The 12,799-nt window shown below is 39.9% G+C and overlaps 1 non-coding gene across 1 annotated transcript; it reads right to left on the reverse strand.

The window, feature by feature from the left end:
* Positions 1-1,501: 1,501 nt before the first annotated feature.
* On the reverse strand, positions 1,502-1,608 carry LOC122305998. Its single transcript, XR_006241421.1, has one exon. It is a non-coding gene; the product is annotated as a small nucleolar RNA R71 (small nucleolar RNA).
* Positions 1,609-12,799: the final 11,191 nt, after the last annotated feature.

Genomic DNA, 12,799 nt, shown 5'->3' on the forward strand with positions numbered 1-12,799 from the left:
ATTCCAATTTATTGCACGTACGTTGGATTCATACACGAGCACGGACGGGAGAAAAGCGTTGAATCGTTCCCTTGAGCTTTTGACGACGAGTTGAGGCTGCAAGGAGGATTTTTCAGTGTTTATTTTCTTCTTTCCATCTTCTCAGAACAATTATGGTGAATTCGTTTATGTTGAATTCCATTTCTAGCATGAGCTAAATTTTCTTTATTCTAGGAAAACGATGTAACCTATTTCCGAACTATGCTTGTTTGTCCATGCTAATTTAATGCAATTCTCTCTTTATTTATCTGATTTATTCTGAGTTTAATGCTTCTAATTAACTGGCCATTGATTAGATGATTATTAATCTTGTGGTTTGCTATCGAAAGAGGGAATCATAGGGTAGATCTTGGATATTTCAGCATAGGTAAGTATAGAGATCGAAAGACTTGTATGAACCTGTGTAGGAATTAAATCATTGGTCTTATTGCGTTCTTGATTATTTAATTTGCATACTCTTGTGTGAATTGATAAACTAGAATCACTTCCAATTGACTATCGAAAGAGGCTTTTGGATGAATTAGAGATTTGCTAATAGACAAAAGATAAGTTAAATTAGCTGGATGAGAAAAGCATAGTGAAGAATTATGGTGAAATCGATTTCCTAGAAGTTTTCTTCCCTATTGAATTTGATCTTTGAAAGTCAGTTTTATTTTCTTTGCTTATTTCTCTTTGAGTTGATCTAAGTTTAGTTGCAACTACAAAAACCTTAGCGATTCCTCTAGATAAAATTGAGATTAGTATAATTTTGGTATTTGGCAAGAGTAAGGTACCAATCCCTGAGGACGATACTCTACTTATTACTTTACTATAAAACTACGATACTGTGCACTTGCAGTTTTGCACCGGTCAAGTTTTTGGCGCCGTTGCCGGGGATTGGTTTATTCTTATTCTTTTCGTCAATATCGATACAAAGTAATCTTGGTTTTAATTTAGAATTTTGTTTTAATTTGTTCTACAGGTGTGTTTTTGACATTGGATGCGCCGTACTAGATCTCGTGACATTATTCCTGTTGATCCGGAGATTGAAAGAACTCTTAGATCACTAAGAAGAAATAAGATACTAGCTATGGCTGAAGAAGATCGTGAGGTACTACCACGCACCTTGAAGGACTATGTGCGGCCAGTTGTGAATGGAAATTACTCGAGCATAATGCGCCTGCCAATCAATGCCAACAACTTTGAGCTCAAACCAGCTTTGATTAGCATGGTGCAGCAGACTCAATTCAGCGGATCGCCACTGGATAATCCCAATATTCATTTGGCTATGTTTTTGGAGATTTGTGACACTGTGAAGATCAATGGTGTTACTGAAGACACCATTAGACTGAGATTGTTTCCTTTCTCTTTGAGGGACAAGGCTAGAGGTTGGCTACAATCTCTACAACCGGGAAGCATCGTTAGTTGGCAAGACATGGCTGAGAGGTTTCTTGCTAAATTCTTTCCTCCTGCAAAAACAGCCCAACTCAGGAGTGAGATTGGCCAGTTCAAGCAAAATGATTTTGAGTCACTCTATGAAGCATGGGAAAGGTATAAGGACTTGGTTCGACGTTGCCCACAACATGGATTGCCAGATTGGTTGCAAGTTCAGATGTTCTACAATGGGTTAAATGGGCAAACTCGAACTATAGTTGATGCTACTTCTGGTGGAACTTTGATGTCGAAGACAGCTGAAGGTGTTACTGCACTTTTGGAGGAAATGGCCTCAAACAACTATCAATGGCCAACTGAGAGGACTTTGGCTAAGAAGGTTGCTGGAATTCATGACTTGGAGCCGATAGCAGCTCTTTCCGCTCAAGTAGCTACTCTATCTCATCAGATTTCAGCCTTGACAACACAAAGGATACCACAAAGTACAGAATATGTAGCATCCACAAGCATGATAGTTCCAAGCAATGAGGCGAGTCAAGAACAAGTTCAATATGTCAACAATCGGAACTACAATTATCGTGGTAATCCTATGCCAAATTACTATCATCCAGGGCTTAGAAATCATGAGAATCTTTCATATGGAAATACCAAGAATGTGTTGCAACCTCAACATCCTCCCGGATTTGATAGCCAACCAAGCGAGAAGAAGATGTTACTTGAGGATGCCATGGTTTCCTTTGTTCAAGAGACTAATGCAAGGTTTAAAAAGACTGATTCACGGTTGGACAACATTGAGACTCATTGTAGCAATATGGGAGCTGCTATAAAGAATATTGAAGTGCAAATTGGGCAACTAGCCACTACCATCAATGCCCAACAAAGAGGAGCTTTTCCCAGCAACACTGAAGTGAATCCAAAGGAACAATGCAAGGCCATCACACTTAGGAGTGGAAAAGAAATAGAGAGGGCACCATTAAAGGAGAGCAAGGCCACTCCTACCGCTGCGAATAATGGCCAAAGCAAAGATCAAGTGGAAGAAGAGGAGATTGTCAATGATACACTAGAGGAGACCGACTTGCCTCCTACAATTTCATTTCCTGACAATCCTCCTATTCTTGCTCCTCCATTTCCTTACCCTCAGCGTTTTCAAAAGCAAAAACTAGATAAGCAATTTTCTAAGTTTTTGGATATTTTTAAGAAAATTCACATTAATATTCCTTTTGCAGATGCCTTGGAACAAATGCCAAATTATGTCAAATTCCTGAAGGACATCATTTCCAAGAAGAGAAGATTGGAAGAGTTTGAAACAGTGAAGCTTTCTGAAGAATGCAGTGCTATTCTTCAAAAGAAATTGCCTCAAAAATTGAAAGATCCGGGGAGTTTCACTTTGCCTTGCACTATTGGAAATTCATTTTTTGATAAAGTTTTATGTGATCTTGGTGCTAGCATTAATCTTATGCCACTTTCTGTTTGCAGGAAATTAGGACTTGAAGAGATGAAGCCTACAACAATTTCTTTGCAACTAGCGGATCGGTCCATCAAGTATCCACGTGGAATCATAGAAGACGTATTGGTAAAAGTGGATAAATTTATCTTCCCTGCTGATTTTGTGGTGTTAGACATGGAAGAAGATGAAGAAGTCCCACTAATCCTTGGCCGACCATTCTTGGCTACGGGAAGAGCTTTGATTGATGTTCAAAAGGGTGAGTTAACATTGAGAGTGAACAAGGAAGAAGTTATGTTCAACATTTACCAAGCCATGAGAATTCCAGAAGAGCCAAGCACTTGTTTTTGGGTTGATGACATTAAGCAATGTGAAGAAAAGGCCTTTAAAGAAGATGCACCAGCCAATCACCTAGAACAAGCCTTGCAGCAGGATACATCACTTAGCAATGAAGTGGAGAGGAACTGTACACTTATTCCTTTTGGAGATCCCGATTGATGGAAATTAGAAAGTCTGGCTGTAGACTTTAAAACAAGCGCTTATGGGAGGCAACCCATAGATCTATCTTTATTTCTTTCATTTATTTTATTATTTTTATTTATTTAAGTTTTAATAAATTGGTTTTTGATGCAGGTTTATTTAGCAAGAATGAAGAGCTGGAAAATTTTTAAACCTCGGAAGGTTCACCATGATGCAACCAGGGAAGTTCTTTTATTTCTTTAATCCTTTTTACTTTTGTATTACAATGAGGACATTGTTTAGTTTAAGTTTGGGCGTGTAAACTCTGACAATCATTTGATCCTCTTGTTTTCTAAGTCTTGGGTTGTTGATGGGTTGTTTGATTCTCTTACCAAGCATGCATTGGAGTAAGATTGAATTTTCTATGACTCTGAAATTTGTGATTGAAGATGGTTCTGAGAAAAATTTTCAAAAATTTCTTTTATGTCAAGTGAAGTTTTGTGGGTACTTTGGTTTAAATCTTTGACCTTAAACACAATTGAGCACATAGTCGTTTTTCTCTTATTCCATTTTGCTTATGAAGAGAAGAAGTTGAATTAATTGAAAGAGGGAGGCTCGATTTTGCTTTGCTCTAGAATCCGTTGATGGGTCCTTGAGGCGAAATCCTAGTTGAGACCAAATATTAGAGAAATGATCTAGGCATTTCTTTGGCATAACCAAAAAGCTTTCCCAGTCGTCCTAAATGTCATGCCATCATTACATGGTGTGTTTCCATAGTCAACCCCCTTGAGCCTTCATGAGCCTTTATTGATTCTTTAAACTACATAAACCATGCCCGCTCTAAGCCTGAAAAACAATGAATCTACCGTTGAGAGTTTGAGAAAATACTTTGGTGGAGAGTTACATTTAAAAGAGAAAATTGGTTTCATGATGAAACGTATTATGTTTGCTCTATTTGATCAAAGAAAAAGAAGAAGAAGAAGAAAGGAAGTGAAAAAAAAAAAAAAAGAAGTCGCCAAGCGGAAAGTGAATTACCTCAAATTTTGTTAAGGGAAGTGTTGGTATTACATCAGTGATTACAGCAACAATAATGCCACAAGTATGAGCAAATTGCCAAGAAAGAGCTATGATTTGAATCATGTGAGTTTCTCTTTTAAGGTTCTTTTCACTAAGTATTTTTCCAGTTTGATTTAATTTCCCATATCCAGTTCTTTCTTAACCCTCACCTTGTGGCCTATCATTACAACCTTAATAAAGACCTTTTGATCTTTGATTTTGGTGTTGACTACATTAGTGGAGAGGATTTCTGAAAATTGGACTTATGGGGTTAAGTTTTAAGAGAATTCTTCTGATTTTGGTTGTTCTACTTTTATCTGAGTTTGCAGGTGGTTTGAGGTTAAATTGACTATATCACACACACACTTAAGGTCTTAGCTTTAGGTTGAAGTAAACGCCTAACTCTTGCTTGACAAATTGCAAAATTTTTGATTGATTTTCTTGCTATCTTTGATGTTAAAAGAGTAAGATACTAGAGATGAAATCTAAATTCATAAAAGCTTGGTGAGTGATGATACTTCTCTTTGGGGTCGAGTTGATATTGCCTAAACTATCATTTGTTTTTCTTTTTGTTTTAGGACAAACAAAGTTGTAAGTTTGGGGGTATTTGATGACTTGCAAAATTTCATATTGCAGATTTTACAAGTTCGCTCGAGCGGAGGCTTTTGGCCGCTCGAGCGAATTCAGACAGATTCAAACGCTCGACTGCCGCTCGACAGGGAGCTCGAGCGAGTTGCTGAAAAATGAAGATCGCTCGAGCAGAGACATTGGCCGCTCGAGCGAAATCAGGCAGAGTCGAACGCTCGATGTGCGCTCGATAGGACGCTCGAGCGAAATCAGGCAGAGTCGAACGCTCGACGCGCGCGCGCGCTCGACACCCCACTCGAGCGAACATCATATTTTGACAGATTTTAGGTTTTCCGCCGTGGGACCATATAAAAGCCATTTTTCACTCTAGAGCCGCGAGTTTTTGACTGGAGAACACTTCTTGGGACAGAAAAACACAGCTAGAAGGATTAAATTCATTTGTTTTGGAGACGGAATTCCAATTTATTGCACGTACGTTGGATTCATACACGAGCACGGACGGGAGAAAAGCGTTGAATCGTTCCCTTGAGCTTTTGACGACGAGTTGAGGCTGCAAGGAGGATTTTTCAGTGTTTATTTTCTTCTTTCCATCTTCTCAGAACAATTATGGTGAATTCGTTTATGTTGAATTCCATTTCTAGCATGAGCTAAATTTTCTTTATTCTAGGAAAACGATGTAACCTATTTCCGAACTATGCTTGTTTGTCCATGCTAATTTAATGCAATTCTCTCTTTGTTTATCTGATTTATTCTGAGTTTAATGCTTCTAATTAACTGGCCATTGATTAGATGATTATTAATCTTGTGGTTTGCTATCGAAAGAGGGAATCATAGGGTAGATCTTGGATATTTCAGCATAGGTAAGTATAGAGATCGAAAGACTTGTATGAACCTGTGTAGGAATTAAATCATTGGTCTTATTGCGTTCTTGATTATTTAATTTACATACTCTTGTGTGAATTGATAAACTAGAATCACTTCCAATTGACTATCGAAAGAGGCTTTTGGATGAATTAGAGATTTGCTAATAGACAAAAGAGGTTTAAGTTAAATTAGCTGGATGAGAAAAGCATAGTGAAGAATTATGGTGAAATCGATTTCCTAGAAGTTTTCTTCCCTATTGAATTTGATCTTTGAAAGTCAGTTTTATTTTCTTTGCTTATTTCTCTTTGAGTTGATCTAAGTTTATTTGCAACTACAAAAACCTTAGCGATTCCTCTAGATAAAATTGAGATTAGTATAATTTTGGTATTTGGCAAGAGTAAGGTACCAATCCCTGAGGACGATACTCTACTTATTACTTTACTATAAAACTACGATACTGTGCACTTGCAGTTTTGCACCGTGTATCCCTGACTATCAGCCACCAGGCACCACCAATGGATTCACCACATCAAGGGCTTCCTTCCCATGTCTTTCTTTTCCCCTAACTCTCTGTTTTTTTCTGATGGGTCTCCATAGCTAGAGTTTCGATTGCACCATTGTACGTCGCCGTACACGGCCACCCATGGTGTTTCACCACCACCATCTTGTTCCTCTCATCGCCATGACTTTTTTCAAGAAATTTCATGACCAACGGAGTTGTGTATAGCTCTCACTCTCCCTCACTCTCCCTCGGCCTCTTTTCCTCAAAGTTGGCCATCTCTATCGTGCGCCGCCACCCACGGCCAACTCTCACTTCCAATAGCTTCATAAACTCCTCTAGGCCATTCTCTACCAATTTCAAGTCTTGGTTTGTTCCCGTTCGAAAGTGGGTATTTTACAACCCACGACCACAGTATAAAATACACTGTTACGTTGCTTTTTCTCCGCCGTTTGCAACATCATGATCCTTCGAAAAATATCTTATAGCGCTGTAAGTTTTTTTTTTCAAAACTCTATTTTAGATTTAAATATATTTTTGCTCTTACAATAAATTATTGGACAGGTTGGTTGATTCCGGACTGAGTCCGAGGAGTTCGGGGGTCGGATGGATTGAGGACGGAGTTGCTTGGTTTTGTTGATTTTGTGATTGGTTGGATGTTTTGCATCTTGAGGTGTGCATTGCATGATGCATTCATGTGCATTTTATTTAAATTGAGAAAATCCTGTTTTATTTGCGTAAATGGATTTTCGGATGCGTGTGTATCACGACCCCAAGCCGGGATGAGGTATTATCTCGGTGGAGCTCCTCTAGTCACTCGAGAGTGGATAATACTGAGTGACATCCCCTGGGTTGTCGCTGGGTGATGACCAGATCGCACGATACGGTAACGTTGTCGTGTCGACTCCGTGGTCCCTAGAGTGGCGGGGATTAGAGGATGGCCTGGTCCAGGTACGCGCCGGGCGCGAGTACTGGGCATCGCTCGTTTAGGTGTCACATGCGCAGTCATTACCTGCGGTGTGGCATAGGAGCTAGAGTGTGCGGATGATCCCTAGGGGAGATCATGGTGCATGCAATAATTGGAACGGGTTTTGGTTATTGGTTACGGGCCATTTTCTGGAAAAATGGCGAGATTATGATTAAGGCTTTGTGATCCATTTTCTGGAAAAATAGTGGTTTCTTGATTTGGGTCATTATCTGGGATAATGGCAAGGACTGGTTTTAAAGGTTACGTTTTGGGCCAAAATGGGACTTTGGTGTGCATGGAAAAATGTGGTTTTATGGGTTATGTGCATTTGCATTCCTTCATGCATATTGTTTGAGTTTCATATGTTTTTATCTAGTGGAGTTTGGATCTTACTTACCTGCGGCACCATTTTGGTACCGTAGATTTTGATGCAGAGATCGAGGAGGAGGAGAAGGCTGAGCCCGAGGAGGCGGCTCCGCCGGAGTTTTGATTTGAAGGGTCATGCCTTGTAGTTTGGTGTTGAAACAATATTTGTGGCTTGTAATATTTTATTATGTATGTTTTGAACGGGTTTGTATTAAACAAAGAAAAATTTTGGTACTTAGTTATATAACTCTGTTTATCCACTGCGTGTTTTCTCTTGCACATTTGTTGCATGTACACACACTTGGCACTTGGCGATAGGGTAGTGACCCGTGTTGTCATCATCCTGACGTCTCGATTTCCACGTGTCCGTACATGGAATTTGGGAGCGTCACACATATTCTTCCCAGCTCCCAACCTGCCCTTCGCCAGTTGGAAATAAAGGTCATCCAAACCCGTGTTTTTTGCTTGAAAAGGGCCACTACTAATTATGGGAGGGTGAAAGGGAGAGGCATACAGATTCAAAAGTTGGTGTCACACGTACTCATTGATCGGTCTGTCCGCTAAAAGCGAGAGGAATGGGAGTGGCTCAACCGACGAGAAACTAGGAGTGGCTCTACTGTTAAGGAGATAAACGGAATTAGAGTGACCGCTTTCATTTCGGAATGTGAGATGACAATAAAGGTTCCCACTTTCAGAGTTTAGGTACAGGCCCATGGATTACATGAGTTCGCATGGTTTATTTCAGATTGGAGATATGGAATTTTCAATTTTACATGTCGAGCTTATGGATGTGATTTTGGTTTAAGATGTGATCTTAGGGCTTAGTTAAATTATGATGAATTGTTTGAACGGTAATGACGAGAATTTAGTACAAGCTGTCACCAATGAATTTAGAAATTGCATTATTGATCTTCCTTCCCACCTTCATTCATTTTCCAACTTGCAAAATACATGTTCAATTAGACTACTTAGAATACCAAAGAACTCAAGCTAGAGACTAACTTGAATTTAGAATTTAGCTCCTCCTTGAGGGTGGAGAGTTGAGTGTGCACACGGTCCCGCTCTAACTCTAATCCCCCTCCCCCCAAACAAGTTGAGCTAAGGCAGACTCACGCTCTGACTCCAGCAATCCCAATGTGAAGTTGTCTTGGTGTTCATCTCCCTGGCACGATGAACTTCATCGCGAATGATATCTAATCGCCTACCAAAGAGTTCGCATAGTTATCTGCTTGTTCAAGTAGAATCTACAACTCCCCCCTCTCAACCTTACATTTCTGAAATTCCCTCTTGGTGTAGAAAGAAAGGCACGCCTAGAGTGAACTTCATCCTCCAGGTCAGCACGGTCCACCATAATCCAGGCTACCAAATCGTCAACGCCCTGCAGGGGCAAAATCAAAGGGAGCTTAAAAAAACACAAAGGTGGGAGAGTAGCAAGGGTAATATCAATTACGATACCCCAGATAGGAAATTCCTTAGCTGACGAGCCATGCTGCTGACGGCTTCATCTCTAGCATAACCAAAGGAAGGGGAAGCTCCTCCCAACACCTCTCCATCATCCTGGGTCTCAGGGCCATGGCGAGGACCAAGGAGGAAAGCTTTAGGAAATGCTGCCATCAAGCCCATCCTACTCCCAGGGGTCTCATCCAAGTCTTCCATCGGGCAAACACCCCTCAATTCAAAGACCTCGCTCACGAGGGTCCTCATAGGGACACCATCTAAGGGAGAGGATTCAATATCATCCCCAAAAGATAAGGGAAAGGGAGAGGGGATAGAAACCCGGTCTTTGCCAACCTCCAGGTCAAGCGAAGGAGTCTCTCCCCTTGAGACAGTGGTAAGCAAAGAGTGGGGAGTTGAACTTTTGTCCCCACACTCTTCTTGAAATTCTTTGAAAATGGGAGGGTCATATCACCTGGTACCGTGAGGCTGTTTGGCTAAAGGGGAGGTGCCAACACCTATGTCCACACTTTTTGCTCTGGGATAAGGCGTATCCACAGCAGCGGGGCGAGGGCACTTTCACGAGGCCTTTGGAGTATACTCATAGGAAGGTTTCTTTCGGGGAGACGAGGTGACGACCTTTGTTAGAAAAGGGCAACCCCTAACATTCGAATAGTCAAACAAGCCAAGAAACGATCAATATTGGCAGGTGTCAGAAGGACTCGGTCCAAATCTCGTCCTCATGCTCAGCCACCCAAGCAGTGACCATGTCAACACGGAATTGCTCTCGTTCAGACAGAGGGCCTAAAGTTGCCCCAGACCTTTGTCATCTAGGACCTTACTCCAAGTGGCTCTAATAGGGGATTCTCGAAGCGCAGCCTCTGAACGAGGAAATTTCCAACCTACACTAGAAACAAAGAAAAACGTCACCATCCATTGTTTGGCATTCAAATGGAAACTCTCAAAACGAACCAACCACTGGTCTTTGATCTGAAAACTATAAATGTTACCTGGAGAGCTCCTCAAAGAATAAAAAGCCAAGAATTCTCGAGCGGTTAAGTCTGGGTATTCTTCTCGAGTAAGCTCCAAGACCAAACGGAACACAATACAAGAACAGAGAAGAACTCGCCATACGTGAGAGTGAAGTTGCATAGGGGCCAACTTCAAAAGACCAAGAATGTCGTGTATTGGGCGACAAAAAGGAAATCGTAGACCATGCGTGAGGGTGCAGATAGGTAGGGCAACCTTTTCAGCGAACCCTTCATCATCAACACAGCCATAATGAGGAAGTTCAAGGAGTATCGAGTCTGGGATCCCATAGGAATTGCGCAAATTCACCAAATCCTTGCGGGTGAGGGTGGAATGCCACCTGAAGCCTTCGAAGCATGGAATGTCATTCGCAGTGGAAGACTCCGGGACAAAATGAGTCTGGGATACATTTCACATGGCCATTGTCACGACGAATGAACAAAGGAGAAAGGGAAAAGAAGGAAAGTGCAAGTTGAGAATCACGAAGTGGGAAGGTCGAAGTTGTGGGAACTCAAGAACGTGAAAAAGAAAGGGAAAGATTGGAGGGAGACTAAAGAATGAAAAGAGACAAGGAAATAAGGAAAGGAAAGAACTACAGATCATCATTGTCTGACTAAATGACGTGATAGGGAGAGAACATGATGACAGTTACTAAGTAATGTATGCACGTTCTTCGAGTTTTAAAATTCCTGCCCCTTGGGGAGTGAAAGCGATGAGTGAGGTAATTAATGAGTTAGTGGGGTAGCCCATAGGTCTCAAATCCCTTCGTTGAGCAAGATGAGGTTTATATACAAAAAGAGAAAGAAAGAAATCTTTTATCATGAAATTCCCCACGCTTACATGTGAGAGGAATTAGCGGGGTAACTGGATGAGTCAATGTTGATTTAGCCCGAGTTAGGGGCCCAAGGCCCATCTTCTGTAAATGATAACTACTAAAAGGAGTTGTGGATCGTGCATGGACTCTAGCAATCCTATTTATTAGGGAAGACAAACCCTTGAGTTGTGGATATGAATAGAAGGGTGACCAAATAATTCCGTGATATCAATTATAGACCTTATTATGGCTAATATGAGGTTGATCGATTAATAGTACTCATCCAATATTCTCAACATCTATATATAGAGGCAACAGGTAACCCTCTGATCATCTGATTGAGCATTCTTTAACTACCATTCTTCATTTATTGTTGACTTAGGCATCAAAGGTGTCTCAGGTATGTCGTGCCACCAACATTACTAGTTGCAGGTGAACAGTCACAATTGGTGGTGGGACACGTCCTTTACATGGGGCTTGGCCACCATGGTGAAGGAAATCATGGAAAAGAAGTCTTCCTTCTTGTCCAAATCTAAGGTGGTGAACCGGATGACACTAGCAATTCTATCTGACACAAACTAGTCCCTAAGTTCAATCAAGTTAAGTATTTCCACTAGTTACTCTTTAGCTTATGCAACACAATTGTTTGAAAGATCTAATAATGCATGAGATCAAACAAGTTCAAAAACTAACCACATTAGTTTGACATTGAATTATTAGAAGATAAACACTATTAAGAGAAGGTTTTAAACCTTATCTTAACAAGATTAAAAACTGGAAATGTTTTTTCAATTTATTTTTATTTCAAAACCTAGTTTTAACAATGTTTATTATTTAAATTTTTTTAGCTTTTTTGTCCATATTGTTCAACTTAAGTTTTGCTCATCAAAAATAATTTTTTGTTTTAAAAGACTATTTTTAGCGATAAAAATTCACTGAAAATTATCACTTCCAACTAATTTCTTTGTTACAATTTTTTTTCTAGTGAGAGAAAATCATCGCAAAAAGTCCTAATTTTTTCTAGCGATAATTTACCATTGTTGGCGAGAAAAAATAATCACTGCAAAATGTCCTATTTGTGACCACTTTGAAAAATTTTCGGAAATGACTTTATGAGAGGAAAAAACTGTGGCTACTTGGGGACTTATTTTTCACCGGAAATGCACTTTTTGGGCAATTTTAGGACTTCTTGTTACAACTTTTCATCACCTGAATAAGGCTATTTTCTTTTAGTGGGAGTGAGGGAGCAAAGGGGTTTGAGCTTGTTGAGAATAAAGGAGGAGGAGTTGGAGAAGTAAGAAGAAGAAGTGAAGGATCAAGAGTCATCCCTGTTTGAATAGTAAAAGCGTTTCATCTCATCTTATCTCATCATGATAACTTTTCCAAATCATCACACAAAATATAATAAATGATTCAACTTTTTCAAATTTTAAAATAATAATAATATTAAAAAATAATATTTTAATAATATTTTATTCAACTTTCATCTAAGATAATCTCATCTTATCTTACTATCCAAACCGCATAAGTCTTGTAGCAACCTGAGTGGTGTAGTGAGCAGTAGTGTAAAAATGATGACATCTTATATTCCCTTTTGTTTCTTAATAGAAGCTAGTTTGCTGGTGGAGTTCCTTGGTATTCTAAGCACACTAATTGAACATGTTTTTTCCAAGTTGGGAAATGAATGAAGGTGGGAAGGAAGATAAATAATGATATCCCCAAATTCATCGTTGACACCTTATATCACTATAAGAAGATAGCCTCCTTCCAGCAACGAAATGTTGCTGCAAAAAGTTTTAAAATGCCATAAAAAGGCACTTCTAGTGATATTTCAAATTGGTCTCGATTAAGAATTTTGTGGAGATTATT

Source organism: Carya illinoinensis, chromosome 3 (assembly GCF_018687715.1).
Source record: "Carya illinoinensis cultivar Pawnee chromosome 3, C.illinoinensisPawnee_v1, whole genome shotgun sequence".
Lineage (NCBI taxonomy): Eukaryota > Viridiplantae > Streptophyta > Magnoliopsida > Fagales > Juglandaceae > Carya > Carya illinoinensis.